Below are 14,397 nucleotides of genomic sequence, written 5' to 3' on the forward strand. Positions count from 1 at the left end.
TCCTTTTAATATTACTCTCATAATTCTTGGTGATTTTGATAACCATATAGACTATTCTTTCTTAATGAACCCTGGCTCTCAGCTTTTGTCTTCACCACTGATCTTGTTCTCTTCTCTTTCTTTTATGGTCAGACAGTAGGTCTTTCTATTACCAATAACTGTATCTGCTTTGTAAACTCTGTATTCACCACTACCTATCTTTTCAACTCTCTCCCTTCAGTACCCAGCAGGAAGAAATCTTTGAGTCCCCTAGGACTTGTGTTTCATTGATTCTGACGTCGCTTCTTATTCCTTGTGGCCTTATTTTTCTTCGTACCTTTTGGATTCTGTGGTCCTGCATTATAATAACTCTCTTGATATAGTCTCAACTCTTTTGTTTCTCTCTTCCTCTATTGCACTTACCTGGCAAACCTCCCACCCTAGCTAAATCCAGCCTTTCTCCTACTTTACATCTGAAACAGGCAGCAGAACAGCTTGGAGAAAAAACACAATCGCTCTGACTGATCTCACTCTGTGATGATGTCACTGACCCTCTGTGGGCTAAAATACTTCTTGGCAGCCAGACCCTGGTTCTCAAACTTTGTTTGCACATTAGAATCTCTTGGAGAGTTAATAAAAAATCTTTATGTTTGGGCCATAATCCAGACCAATTAAATCACAATCTCAGGGGTGGATCCAGATATCTGTGTTTTTAGAACTCCCCCGGTGATTCTGATGTGCAGCCAAGTTTGAGAACCACTGTTCTCATCTATTCACTCCTCCACTCTTCTAGATGACTCAGATTCATCCACACTGGCTTTTTGCTGTTCCTCCAATGTGCCAAGCACCATTCGGCTACAAGGTCTTTGAAATGATTCTCCTTTTTTCTTTTCCAGAAAGCTGCATGGTTGGCTTCCTCTTTCCTTCAGGTTTCTGCTGAAAATGCTCTCCATTAGTAAGACCTTCCCAGACTATCCCATGTAAAATAGGACCCTTCCTCTTAGCACTTCTTATCCACTTTGACTTACCTTATTTTTCTCGTTAGCATATATTACTGCCTGATATAGTATATATTTATTTATTAATTATTCATTGTTTTTCACTACCTACTAGAATAATAACAGGGAGTTTGTACATTCTATTAATTGCCTATAACAAAAAATACTCAATAAATTTATCTTAACAACAGTTCAATAGGTGCTCAATAAATATTTTTTTTAAAAAATAGGCAGCAGACTTCTCAGAATCTTATTGTCTTATCTTTTTTTCTGTGTTCAGTGTAACTGTTATTTTATATAATAAATACATTTATAACCCTGATCAAAGGGGCTGGAGTGGGGCTTGGGTGAGGAGAATTGGATCCCTTGAGAGCCAGGAGTTCCTAGACCTTAAGAGTGAGGCTTAGAGCACAACATTGTGAAAATAATAACAACACTGAATTATGTATTTGAATGTGGTAAAAAAGGGAAGATTTTAGGTTGTGTATATGTTACTGGAATTAAAATAAAAAAGAGTGAGGCATGCTTGGGTGAGGAGAAGAGATGGCAGCAGCAACAGCAGTGGAAGCAAATAGAAGGTGTCACAGTGTCATGTCTCCAGAGTTGTATTTTCAGCAACAACAAGAAGAGAACTATCATGAGAACCAACTTTTACTCACACTCGAGTCCCAGTGAGACTCTGTTGGTGATCAGTGGGTAAACAGGGCTTGCCACTGCAACACACAGAAATGAATAGCTGCTCCCATGGGCTGATGGGGAAGAGAGAATTTGGGGGAAGTTGGGGTGACAGTGATTACAAGGGTAAGAGCTCAGCCTATTATAATCGCTGGGGTTTTCTTTTCTGACTATGGTGGCTGAGGAAGTATGTATTCTGCATGCATCATTAGAAAAGCTAATATTAAAGAAAAGAGAATTTATAGACCAATACTTGATCACTTTTGTAAAGCTACAGGTAGCTGATGTGGAATTTCACTTTTTCTTCTATTAGGTATAATGCATATATTATTACAAAAGATCAAAAAATGAGTCTTGAGTTAATATTGTTCAACATTGCTTAAATTACCTTGTTTTTTTTTTTAACTAATAAAAACATGGGCCCTTCTTAAGCATAGATTCTCTACATGCAACAGTAGCAGGATAGAATCAATTCACAAATCTCTAGGTACAATAAATGTCTCATTTCTTTATTTTTCTGAATCAAGTTAAGTCTGTCACCAAGCTCCCACTCATAAAAGCCCAGGTGAAGTTCAATGTCCATTCCTGTTCTTCTACTGGACTGTAAAGGGATCATGGATTTATGCAGTTCAGAAAAATGTGGGCAGGCTGAATTTTGGTCAATATTGAAGATGCTTAATGCCTAAGCCTAGGAATCAACTTCAAGTTGCTCATCTCTGTGCCAGATTGGCCATGGGGAACCTAACTGGTTAGTACTGTGGGTACAAATTATAATTCTAAAATCTTTCATTTAACCATGATCAAAAATTAAAAACTTGATCACACAATGAAATGCTTGGGAAGGAAAATTCTTGTTGTGTCAGGTTCTTTGATTTTCAGCATATAAAGCTGGTCCTTTCTCTCCTTAGTAAGGTAAGTGAAAAGAGGTTGTAGAACTTCTACAATACAGTGACTATAGGAGAAAAATGTACCACAAGATCAGGGAATTTAAATGTATAGAGGCTCTGCTTCTGGTTCTGTTTGTTAAGAAGAAGCAAGAAGCTTTCTGAGATATTCACAGGTCCTTCTGTAGCTATTTATTACAAATTCCTCCTAGGATAGTCTTCCACTAAATACCCAACTTCTATTTAATCATCCTGAGATGTAGCCATCACCTGGGGAGCATAAAAATATAATTTGTCCATTTTATCTATAAAAATATATGTTACAGGAAATTGATTTTTGTCATTAAAACTGTAAATGAACTAATCATCCATATATTAATCTGATTCATTACTCTGTAAATTGTGTATGTTCTTCTTTTTAAATGAGAAGGGGGATAGAGCTCATGGCCCATGATCTACTTTTTCTCCTTGCAATCAGCAACAAATAAAGGGTGCCTGCAGATTCTAATTTCAGCATAATATGAAACTGATTTTTATGTAGAATTTAATCTTCATAGGTATTCATTCAACAGTTTTCCCTCTCAAACTTTCTACTTATGGGGCACAGTGAATAAGGAGGGTGCAGATCTCCATGATACTGTGCCTTTTCAATTCCTCAAATCCTCTCCCATTTCTAGGGGATTAAACTCCTTTGGATCTGTGCTATCCATTTTTCCTCTTAAAGCCACATTCTCTAACCATTCCCACTTGTGGACAAACCATCCTAATAGCCTACATAGGTTTCATTTTTGAAACACAAATATTTCTAGTTCTGAAACTTATGCAAAGAAATAAATAAAGAAAAACCACACACATTGGTTATTCCTCTTCTCTGAATCCTCAGAGAAGTGTCTCATCTGGCACCTAGTAGGTGTTAAATAAAGATTGGATGACCGAAATAAAATCAAGTGACTACTAACCCCCTGGCCTTCTCATGCCAGCATTGTAGTTTAAATATCCTAGGATATCATAATTTATTCTTAAATTCTCATTCTCTAGTTTCTTTTCTTTGTATTCATTTATTTCTTCTTGGCTTTTCCAATACTTATGCTGTTTTCTTGCTTCTGGCCTTAATGCACAAACCTTTCTATCGTCAATGTCTCCTAATCTAAGCAAAGGTCTCCAGGATGGAAAGACCCATAACAACTAGTTGATTAGAAGTTAGGGACCCTGGAATTTGGTTTTCAGTTTTTCAGAAATTACCAGATGATATGATTTTAGATAACTTTAACCATATGCAATCTTATTTTCCATGTTGGTTGTAAGTACAGAAACCAATTAGGCTTATCTTAAGGAAAAGAAAAATAATGTATTGTTAAGTTGTAGCAGCATCTCATAAATCTCAAGGACAAGAATGAAGCCAGACCACAGGAAGAAATTAGATCTTGGAACTGGGAAGTTATAGCATTCTTCCTCAATTTTTTGTCTGTGTTTCTCCTTGATACATATATATATCATTATTTTTTTTTCCCCTAAGATTGGCTGATGTTTTTTTGACAACTGTTAAATTTACATGTTACAGTTCCAACTACATGGGCAACCTCTTTTCATCTTTCCCTGCCACTTCTTGTTTCTTTCTCATATCTCATTTTCTGCCCTATGTTTCTCTCTTCAATCTCTATCTCTGTCCTAGTTCCATAATTCTATTTGAGGAAATCAGAGTGATCCAATTGAATCAGATAAAGTGTCCTGATTCAACCAACTTTGACCAGGGATGAGGTCACATTATACACAGATGGATTCTGAGAAACAGATCATGTGGATTTTGTGTAAAGGCAGTGTGCTAGTTTGGATATATATGGACATAATCTATCCCCCAAAAGCTATATTCTTTGATGCAATCTTGTGGGGGCAGACATATTAGTGTTGATTAGGTTGGAATTTTTTGATTGTTTCCATGGAGATGTGACTCAATCAACTATGGGCAGTTTGATTAAATTATTTCCATGGAGATGTGGACCCAGCCCATCAGGGTGGGTCTTGATTTAATCACTGGAGTCCTGTAAAAGAGCTCACAAACAGAAGGAGCTAGAGCAGCTGAGAGACATTTTGGAGAGAAGCTAAGAGCTGACACTGATGTTTAGAAATGCTTGGAGACATTTGGAGATGCTAACACAGAGTTTGCTCCAAAGAAGCTATGAGAGGACCCCAATACTTAGATGCACAGGAGCTGAAGAAGCTAAGAGAGGCCCAAAGACGTTTAGGAGAAAGCCATTTTGAAATGCAACCTGGGAGCAAAGGACCAGCAGATGCCAGCCACATGCCTTCCCAGTTGACTGATATGTTCTGGACGCCAAACTAAGGCATCAACAAGAGGATACCCTCACTGAAGAATGGCCTTAGTTTGGACACTCTTATGGCCTCAGAACTGTAAATTTGTAACTTAATAAATCCCCTTTATAAAAACCAATCCACTCTGGTATTTTGCATAATGGCAGTATTAGCAAACTGGAATAGGCAGTTACAAGTGAAGAAAGACTTTTGAATTTGGAAGTTTCCCAAAAATGTGTACCACATTTCTTTTCTATAAAACGGAGTTAAAAGTCCCTGCTATCCCACTTAATAAGGTCACTTGGGGATTACAGTAGTCATTGCACCTAAAAATACATTGCAAATTGTTTACATTTCTTTTCTATAAAATGGAGTTAAAAGTCCCTGCTATCCCACTTAATAAGGTCACTTGGGGATTACAGTAGTCATTGCACCTAAAAATACATTGCAAATTGTTTATTATTATACATTTGAAGGAATTGTTTTAAAGTTTATAGTGCTGGATTTGGGTTCTGAACAGGTAGAGACTTGATATTGAGAGAAAGAGGACAATTCATCCAAGAGTGAAGTGGATAAAGAATTTCTAAGAATTCATCACCATGTGTCCCCCAAAATTTATTGTTTCCAAAATGGCAGGAATTTCATAAATAGGGAGAGAGTTGTTGTGGGAGGGAGAAACAGAAGCTGCAAGTTGGAAATGGGTGATGTTTGTAAGTGGAGGCTACCCATCGGAGTTTATTCAGAATACAATGGCAAGAATGCTAATGGAGTTTAAATTCACACGGAAGTAGACAATGCTGAACTTTATGTAATATTGATTTCTTGACATTGATTTCTTATTTATTGGAAGAGTACTCTTTATTTTCTGACAGATTATGAAAATCAGGACAAACATTTGACAACAGAAGTGACTATCAGCTTTAGAATAAAGCAAAATAAATCCTTAAGTTTCTTGGGGAGCTATAATTGAATACTGGCATTGGGAAGAGAAGAGGAAGAGAAGCTGATCTAGCTTTTAACAGGTGGATCAAAGAAGTTAGATGTTTTGCCAAGAATATTGTCAGTTGGGATCATAGCTGCATCTCCTCTCTTCCTGTTTCCAGTGGGGCTGGTGCAGCAATAACAACCTACTTCCCCTAGCTTTGGAGCATCCCTGCAGTAGAAAGAGCCAGTAGTACAGGAAGTGGTGCAGAGAAAGCCTGGAGAGAGCAGCTTGTTTCAGATGTACTCTGGACCTTGGGGAGACATTCTATTATTCTTAAGATTATCTTTCTGTCCTTCCTGTTACTATTTCATTAAAAGAACCATCTGGCCAAATGCCTGGAGTAAGCCTGGTAGAAAAAGGCAAAGAGGTCATTCCTCTAGGCCTTAAGTTACACTGGCTGAAAGACATCTCAGGCATCACATGTGAACCAGTCCAGGTCATTAAAGTCAGAACACCATAACTTATTTTGGGACAAATGTATGCATTTTCCTGGAGTGTCATTTGTACTAAATATATCTCATTAAGAATCTACAGCAGGAGACAGCTGGTTGAAGATTCGGGATCCTGGTTCTCTTTTTATTATCACTGCTAACACCAGGCACATAAACTGGTGCCTGTTAAATGATAAATTAATGAATACTCTACTGAACATATCCTTTTGCAATGCAGCACTGAGATTCATCTGTCTTATTTTTGAGCCATCAGCAATTTCTGAACCCTGCTCTGTGAAAATGGCAGTGTTCCCTGGAGGCAGAAATGCATATATATTTTTTTTTCTTGGCAGTTGAGAACACCACTGCATTACTTGTCTTCAGTTACAAACGGACAGATTAGTGTTGGCCATGAGAGCAGAATTTTCTTCTCTAGAGAGAGGGTCACAGGTAATGAGAGAGAGAACAAAGATATAGAGAGATGTTTAGGGCAAGAGAAGAGATTTGAAGGAATCCATGAAAAAGAGCTTTGATATTCCTGGTAAGTGGGATGCCGGGTTATTAGCTAAGAAAGGGGTTAACAGGACTAAAGTTGGTGATTTGGAGAAGCCATTGTGGGGAATGTGGGAAAGGACAAAAGAATACTCTCTTCAAATATTTATTCATGTATTTCATATATCTGTGCTTTAATCAGGTCTCTACCCATACATCACTTTTTCAGAGAAGGCTTACCAGCCCTGCCCTTTTATAAATAGTAGCTGTATCACTCACTAAATCCTTGCTCTGTATTAATTTATTAGAAATCATGCTTTAACATTGTAATTATATATGTATTTATAATGTCTCCCTGTCAGTAAATAAACTTCATAAAGAAAGTAACTGTTTCAGTTGGTTCCTCCAGGAAACAGAATCTGAGTTGGAGTTAGGAATGCAAAAGATTTATTGTAGAATAACACCTATGAAAGGGAAAGGTAAGGGAGGGTGAGTCATCAGGTTGTGCTGCAGATTTGACAAAAATCTCTGCCAACACAGTGGGGAGCATTGGCGAAAAGCCCATTTATTCAAGGAGTCCCACATTGAATGGAAATGTCCTGGCACCTGGGGGACCTCAGAAGAGTGTGACCTTGACTCAAAAGCTGAGGTGGACCTGAGGGAGTTAACAGTTAGAGGCTCTCAGCTATTGCATTCCTAGAAGGTAGGTAAAAAATTTTGTCTTGAAAAGGGAATACGAGTGGTTTACCACCATGTCTGCATAGTCCAACCCTTATGCCACATGGATCCGTTTTCAATACACATTCGGGGGGTTCCATTGAGTCTCTCTTCCTGAAGAGATACCTGGAAAATGGAAGTTAATGGGGCAAACATCATCTTTCACCATTGAAGTTGGTCTTAGGGCCAAAACCGATACTCATTATTTCCTTCTTCCACAATCAATTCTAAGACAACCCCTGCCCCTCAGTTATCACTTCTTCAGGTCTCAGTAGCTTACTTGTGGTGTGACCTAAACCCTCATTCCCAAGATGTTCAGGTCCTTGGTAAGCATATCCTTTACAGGTAGGGGTTGCTATACTTTTCCATTTGCTATCACAGTAGAAAAATGGCTTTCCCAAGTAGATGAGAGTTCACATACATTTCTCCCTGCCTCATTGCAAAAACATGATTGGTTAGCCCTGCCAAGATGATGAAGCTTCTTTCTTCCTGCTGGTCCCTAGACACAGGTATCCAAAGTGCCCAGGTGGCAGGTGTAGTTTCCAATTTAGTGGGACCTTTGCTGTGTCCTCTGAGGAGTGTGCCCCTTTTGGGGACTAGAACCTTCAAGTTCTACAGAGCCCAGAATAGAACAGATGGGGAGCACAAATTCCCCTGTAGGGCCACTGGAAATGATGGTAAGTGAGGATACTCCTGCTTTCTCCCCTTGGTTCTTGGACCCTACTGGGGACACAGAACCATATAGAAGTCTCTGATCCAGTGCACACACTGCATTCTGGACAAAAGCATCCTATCCTTGCAGAGCTGGTCCTTCAGCTATACCTTTAGCAGGACCTCCAATACTCTCACAGGCAGGCTGCTTCTGAAGGCTACATTACGTGATATGATCAGTGGATAGTTATAGGCTCACTCCTGCAGTTCCTTTGATGTGAAGTGAGTCCATTGGTTGGATGCTCTGTAGTGCAGGAATCTGCTTGTGGGTCTGGTATTCTGCAACTATCAAGATAGTGGTGGAGGTTGAGGGTCTGCAGGCAGGAAAAGCAAAGCCATTCCCAGAGTAAGTGTATATTCCTGTGAGAATAAACTGCTGGCCATTTAGGAAGGAAGGAGCCCAATATACTTAACTTGCCTATAAGTAGCTGTCTTGTCTCCTTAAGAAATAGTACCATGCTGGAGGCTCATTGCTGATCTTTGTTATTGGCATTTGAATAATCAGAATGACAATGACTAGAACAGCCTCAGTAAGCGGCAATATATATCATTGAGCCCATTCAAACCTGTACATCTGTAACTGTAGCCATTTCGCTAATGTATCCTTCAAGCCAGGGCTTGGTGGCCATTGACAAAGGCAGGCTAATGTCAACTAGCTAGTCATTTCATCTACTTTGTTGTTTAGTGACTGTTCCATGTTTAATACTTCCTGATGGGCATAACTGTGTGATGCAGAGATCTTCACACTTCATGCCCACTCCCATATATCCATCTACATGCCTACACCCCAGATTTCCTTGTTGCTATTCTCCCGATATTTTTCCATTTAGTTTCCTACCCAACAAGCTGGGCTATTTACTATGCACATGAGTCCACATATATTTTAACCTTGGACCACTTTTCATTTCACGCAAGACCTGGTGCACCAACCATAGCTCCACCAGTTCAGAAAAGTTTCCCTCTCTACTGTTTTTAAAGGCCGACCCTGAGTGAGACTATAATGTAATTACCATCTGTTTTTGACTTGTAATCACATATTGAGGCAACCCATCCACAAACCAAGACTGGGCTTTTTCTACCCAGATGAGTATACAAAATCTCCCTAGAAAGCCATTGGAGTGAATTGAGGGAGGGTTTTGATGCAACCATGGTGGATTGCATGGGGACATAGATTAAAGTCCTATGCAGCTTGCTTGTACTCTCTAATCTTGCTCATGCTCAATCCCAGATATACCATTTAGATTTTCTGATTCATTGCTACTGGGCCTACCTAACTTTATGATTTTGAGGGTCAAACAGAATCCAGCACATGACAGACATTTCTAGATGCATAGTTGCTTGGTGTCCTATTGTGAGGCATTCTATCTGTACTAAGGCTTAGTAACTTGCCAGAAGCTGTTTTTCTAAAAGTGTCTGATTTTCTGTTGTAGGTAGTGTGACCTTGCTTCAGAACCTCAGGGGCCTCTGTTGTGACTTCCCCACTGGAGTTTGCCATAATCTCTACTCTGTATCTTTTCCCACCATTGGCACCTTCAAAACAATAGGGCTTGCTAGATCATATGGCTCAAGTGACAGGGCTGAGCTGCTATTCCTGGTACTACTCAAAGTTGGAAGCTTTTCATATAATATAGGGGCCAGACAACGTGGAATATGACTCCCGGGGAGGAACGTAGACCCGGCATCGTGGGACGGAGAACATCTTCTTGACCAAAAGGGGGATGTGAAAGGAAATGAAATAAGCTTCAGTGGCAGAGAGATTCCAAAACGAGCCGAGAGATCACTCTGGTGGGCACTCTTACGCACACTTTAGACAACCCTTTTTAGGTTCTAAAGAATTGGGGTAGCTGGTGGTGGATACCTGGAACTATCAAACTACAACCCAGAACCCATGAATCTCGAAGACAGTTGTATAAAAATGTAGCTTATGAGGGGTGACAATGGGATTGGGAAAGCCATAAGGACCAAACTCCACTTTGTCTAGTTTATGGATGGATGTGTAGAAAAGTAGGGGAAGGAAACAAACAGACAAAGGTACCCAGTGTTCTTTTTTACTTCAATTGCTCTTTTTCACTCTAATTATTATTCTTGTTATTTTTGTGTGTGTGCTAATGAAGGTGTCAGGGATTGATTTAGGTGATGAATGTACAACTATGTAATGGTACTGTAAACAATCGAAAGTACAAAAAAAAAAAAAAAAATATAGGGGCCAGAGCGTTATACTTAGGTGTGGATTGTATTATCTCTAGAACCAACCCAGAGAGGACTATCAGGTGTTTGTTAGGCTAACTTCTTTGTGGTGGGGGATGCAAGATGCAGCCTTTTGGTGTTCCCTTTGGAGGAGATGTCATGGCACACCTCTGACCACTGGATCCCTAAAGCTGAAATGACACATTTCAGAATATTCAGGGTTTATTTCCCATGTGTTTCACTAAGCCCTCCAGTATGCTAGCCATCTCTTCCTCACCCTACCTGATTAGCATGCTATCATTAATGTGATGGATCAATGTGATGTTCTGTGGAATGGCCTATGAACCATTGGGAGAGGTGAAGAAACAGAATCTGTCCAGAGCATTCATGAAAAACTTCTGTATTCACACTGCAGAACTGAGTCATCAAAGAAATTCCTGTTTCTTTTACAGTTAGGATGTGGACTGCTCCAGAACCTACACCACTACAATCTGTGGGAAACTGAGTCTTCCATGTTGCCTGAGGCATATCTAGGGTGGTGGCTTAGAATGCTGAGCCTCAGGCCTGCATAGAACCCCGTGCAGGCCTGCCCTGTAAAGATGTGTGTCTTGTGACTACCATTGTCTTAAACCTAGATTGTATTCACCTGATGTAAACCTAGATTGTATACACCTGATGTAAATATAGGTATCTGGTGGGCTCTCCCCCACCTGAGCACCTTTAGCATATACACCTGATCTTCTGAAATAAATAGCTGGGGCAAGGCTGCATTGTCGTCCACTTAGCACGAGATGCAAGTGGGCCCCCTGCTCCCTTAATTCTTAGCTTTGTGTCCGTGTCTCATTCCTGCATCGCCCTGTCAGCAATAACAATCATCATTAGGAATCCATGCCATCAAAAAGCCACATTCGGAAAGATGCTGCCTCTATTGCTGCATCTGCTTTGATCTGTCCTAGAAAAATGGGTGCCCAGGGCCCTGCTTCTCAATACTCACAAGCAGGAGACTAGATAATGGGATCCGTGTTTAATGCTGCTGCTGAAAAGTCAGTTCCTGTGCTTGCCAGATGTGAACTTAAATCACATTTAGAACCCTTGTTTCAAGGTCAACTAAAAAATGTAGTTTTAAACTTTCCAATCCCTGTCCTTCAGAAAGGCAACCTAGACGGGTGAACTGGATGTTGAGGACCAGTTCACCATGCCCATCTCAATAATAATCCTTTTATCAGATGTTTTTCGGAAGGATTAAATGTGATAATATATAGAAGTGCCTTTTTCAATAGCTGAATGCAGTGACACTCAATATTGTTGGTTCCTCTTGCTTAAACCATTCATTCATAATTCAAGAATGTGATTTTCTAGACCCAAATGATATACAATTAATATTCCAAACACAGATTCATAGTCCAGTTGTCTGTGGATCCCATTGGAAATGACCTCATACCTTAAATGTGTGCTGTCCAGTATGATAGCCACTAGCCATATTTGGCTATTATGTACTTGAAATGTGTCTAGTCTTAATTGAGCTGTGCTGTAAGTGTAAAACACAAACTGGATTTCGAAGACTTGGTATAAAAAAACCAATGTAAAATATCTCAATATTTATTTATGCTAATTATATTTTGAAGTGATAACATTTCGGAAATATTGGGCAAAATAAAACATCCTGTTAAAATTAATTTCAACTGTTTAAAATTTAGCTACAAGAAAATTTAAAATTATATATGTGGTTTGCATTGTATTTCTACTGGACAGCTCTGCCTTAGATAAAGAAAGTACAAAATTCTCCAAGGGATGATCTGGGAAGGTCCCTGAAGGGGAACACACTGTTGGGAAGGCAGCAAGACTGTTATATTAACTGAACTCTATCCTCTGAGTTTATGTCCCCCTTTAGGAGAGTCTTCCTATCCCACTCTGAGTTCTCTTGCCTCTCTGTTCTTAATTTTCCTTATTATTGTAGAGATGAGGTAGTTTTAAAATAGTTTCATTAAAAATATTATGAGAAACCATAAAGAAATACGAATATCCTTGAGTAAGATATTTGCTGGGTGTTTTAGCTTCCAAGGCTGCTTAGGCAAATACCATGAAATGGTTTGACTTAAACAGTGGGAATTTATTTGCTCACAGTTTTGAGGCCTGGAATACACCCAAATCAAGGCATCATCCAGGGAATGCTTTCTCCCCAAAGACTGTGGCCTTCTGGGGCTGACAGCAGGCGATTCTTGGTTTCTCTGTCACATGGCAAGGCACATGGCAGCGTCTCCTGGTCTCTTCCTTCTGTTCGGATTTCATCTCAGCTTCTTGCTTCCCATGGCTCTCTCTTTGTCTGAATTTCATTCTCTTATATGGACTTCAGTCCTTCATATGAGGATTAAGACTTACCCTGATTGAGGTGGGTCACACCTTTCTCCCTCTCCGGGATTCTCTCTTGTTCAAATTCCACATTCTTTTATTAGCTAGAACAATTTAATTGCCAAATTATGCTACTTGAACATTTCCTTAGGGTTTCATACGCCAAAGAAAATCATTTCTTTTGAATAAATACAAAGTCTCCCTAAGAGGAATTTTTGAGAATGTGATTTTCTTCACTTCATTACACAGAATAAACAGGATATGTTTAAAAAGTAAAGGTTTTCAATGCTAAGAAATTTGGTAAATATAATACAGAGTCTTATCAAGTCCCAGAACTCCTTAGCATAAGACAGCCAACCTCTAGTCCCAATTTGATTGATTTAGCCTACTGCAACTTTCTTCTTCATTTCTGATTTTTAGTTTCAATATGGTAGGTTCCACCATGTTTTACATTACCCGTACAGTCCACCAATTCAAAGACAAAGGCCAAGTCAGCTTGTTCTCATTTAAACCTCCAGAGGGCCTTCATATTCTCCCCTTGAGTATGGGTTTCTTGATTTAAGGTCACAAATAGGTCATAGTTCATTTGTGAAACATGAGCTAATCCTTGTTGGTTCATGTTATCAATTCTTCCCAGCTCTTCTAGTTCTCTGAAATGTAATGCTAGTATATCCCACCCCTTCTCAGAGAAAACGGTTTCATAAAAATATAATCAATATAATATTCAGCATTGTACTACCTTAAAATATATTGAGACCAGAGCATACTGGAAAACTAATAATGAAAACAGTGTCCACTTATTAGCAAGGTATAGTTCCAAGTTCTTTATATGCAATTGGTGCATTATAATTCTTATAACCACCAAAGAGATGGGCACAATTATTCCCATACTGTACCATTGAAACTGAAGCTTAGAAAGATTAAAGAATTTTCCTAAAACCACACAACATTCTAACTTCATCAATGAGACCTCAATGTCTGCACCCAATCTCTTCCACACTCTCCTGAAGTTTCTGGGCCATCACAGTAGTATAGGCTCTTGCAATTGAAGGGATTTAAAGATCATCTAATGCTCATTTTACAATTTTTAAATTGATTGCAGGTGTCCTGGCTAGTTTGAGCCATTCTGATGCCAAGCAAGTCTTGCTTTATAGCACTTTGCACTTCAGGGATATCCTGAAGGTAAAGTTAGTAATGTGGTTTACCAAAGGGTTTGAAATACCTCATTCCTTAGTTACTGTTTAAATGAAGACAATTGGCATTATGGGGCAGGAACTCACTCAGGGAAGGGCAATACAGGAGCTGATTTACCGTCTGCTCTTTATTTAGGGAATCAATGTACTACCATCAACTTGCAGTTGCAGATGAAGGTCTTTAAGGAATGGGCCTCAAGATGAGTAAATTTTAAAAGGAAAGGAATGTCGGGAGCATGGGTAGTTGTCTTGCTTGTGGGCTTTGAATGGATGGCTTGGATATACCTGGGTTGGTCAGCAAGAGAATAGCAATTGCATCAGTGGAAGCTGGACACACTGCAAGGGAAAAACAAAGTTGCTGACTCCCAAAGACAAATTGGTTGCTTTGAAGCATTTTCTAGGATTAACCCAGCAGAAACTCTCACCCATGGAAACCTTATAGATGCTTTTGCCTGGTGGTTGTAGATAGATGTGGGATACTGCACT

This window comes from Choloepus didactylus, chromosome 2 (assembly GCF_015220235.1).
Source record: "Choloepus didactylus isolate mChoDid1 chromosome 2, mChoDid1.pri, whole genome shotgun sequence".
Taxonomy (NCBI): Eukaryota; Metazoa; Chordata; class Mammalia; order Pilosa; family Megalonychidae; genus Choloepus; species Choloepus didactylus.